Source organism: Vulpes lagopus, chromosome 18 (genome assembly GCF_018345385.1).
Source record: "Vulpes lagopus strain Blue_001 chromosome 18, ASM1834538v1, whole genome shotgun sequence".
Lineage (NCBI taxonomy): Eukaryota > Metazoa > Chordata > Mammalia > Carnivora > Canidae > Vulpes > Vulpes lagopus.
The window spans coordinates 7,666,418-7,668,089 of record NC_054841.1 but is presented as its reverse complement, the minus strand read 5'-3'; positions in this window follow the sequence as shown (position 1 = coordinate 7,668,089).

Below are 1,672 nucleotides of genomic sequence, written 5' to 3'. Positions count from 1 at the left end.
GTGAGTGCTTTTCATTTATGCTCCCTTTAAAAAATATTTTAATTTCTTTTTTAATTGAAGTATAATTAATATACAGTGCTATATTAGTTTCAGGTGTACAGCATAGTGATTTGACAATTTTATGCTTTACTCCATGCTCACCATGATGAGTGTAGTCACCATCTGTCCCCATACAGTGTTATTATAATATTATAGACTGTTTCCCTCCGCTGCATTTTCGTCTCCATGACTTATTTAATTGAGTGGCAATGGTAGGCAGAAGAGAAAAGGGCAAGGCAGTTGCAGGCTGAGACCTGAAGTTCAAACCTGAAATCTGCTGTATTCCAGCCACGTGACCGCAGGTAAGTTGCTTAAATTCTCAGAGCCTTAGTTTCTTCATCTATAAAATAGGGCTTCAATATCTATTCCTTACTGTGATCTTGAGGATCAGATGAGACACTTGAGGTGTCTATTTCCTGTACATAGTGAGTTCTCAATAAATTGTAACCATTAGGACTTGGCAACTAACGTTTTATGTGGTTGACTCATTTGTGCTCCCTAAAACAAATACTCTATAATGCATTTACAGCAGCTTAATGATTACTGGTTTGTTTAATCTGTAGGTCTGTTTGGTTTGTATGAATATGAGAGTTGGACCAGAAAGCAGAGCAAATCATATAACCTACAATTTCCTAAAATGCATCTAGAGCGCTAGCCCACCATACAAATGTAACAAAATGGGTCATCAGGAACATGTTTTCTAGTCAAATTGAATTGGGGAAACCTTTTTTTAAAAATTACTTATTTATTCATGAAAGACACACAGAGAGAGGCAGAGACATAGGCAGAGGGAGAAGCAGGCTCCATGCAGGGAGCCCGACGTAGGATTTGATCCCCAGACCCAGGATCATGCCCTGAGCCACAGGCAGATGCTCAACCACTGAGCCACCCGGGTGTCCCTGAATTGGGGAAACTTTAACAAAAGTCAAACTGCTATGGTTTTTTTTTGCAGGACTTTTCAGAGCCTTTAACATACATACACAGAGGATAACCAAGTCATGCATTGTGACTTTCCAGAGGCAAATAGTGTAGCAGAATTTTCTAATTTACTTGAAAACAAAACACATTAATATGAGGTTAGGATTATTCAGAAAACACTGTGGAGAACTGATGGCATTGCTGTGTTACCAGCCACTTGCCAAGTGGCACAGGAAGTGATCACGGCAGACAATCCAACTTGCCCAAAGCGGCCATTGGGGATGTAATCTACTTGCTCTTGAAAGCAGAATTTTTCCCCCAAAATTGAGTTGCAGCCTACGAGGGAGAAACAAATTGCCACCCCACTGTTCACACTTCTGCTCTGTCTGTAAATGTTAGCAACTACCATACAAAGAAATTTGAATTCCTGCAGCAATAAATATGCAAATACACATTTTCTCCAAATATGGCTGGGGCATCATTTTCCCCCTTTTACCACCACAGAGTCCCTAAACAGGTTTGAATCTGTTGACAAAGCTTTTTAAAGCCATCTAGCTGACTTTTTCTTTTGTGTGCTTGCAATCTGTTAACTATATTCCCAGGGAACTCAGATGGAGCACTCTCTCTCCCTTCTCACTCTCCCTCCCTTATTCCCTCCTTCCCTGGCTCTCCCCCCTTCCCTATTTCTGAGCAGTCTTGCCTCTGGATGGACAAA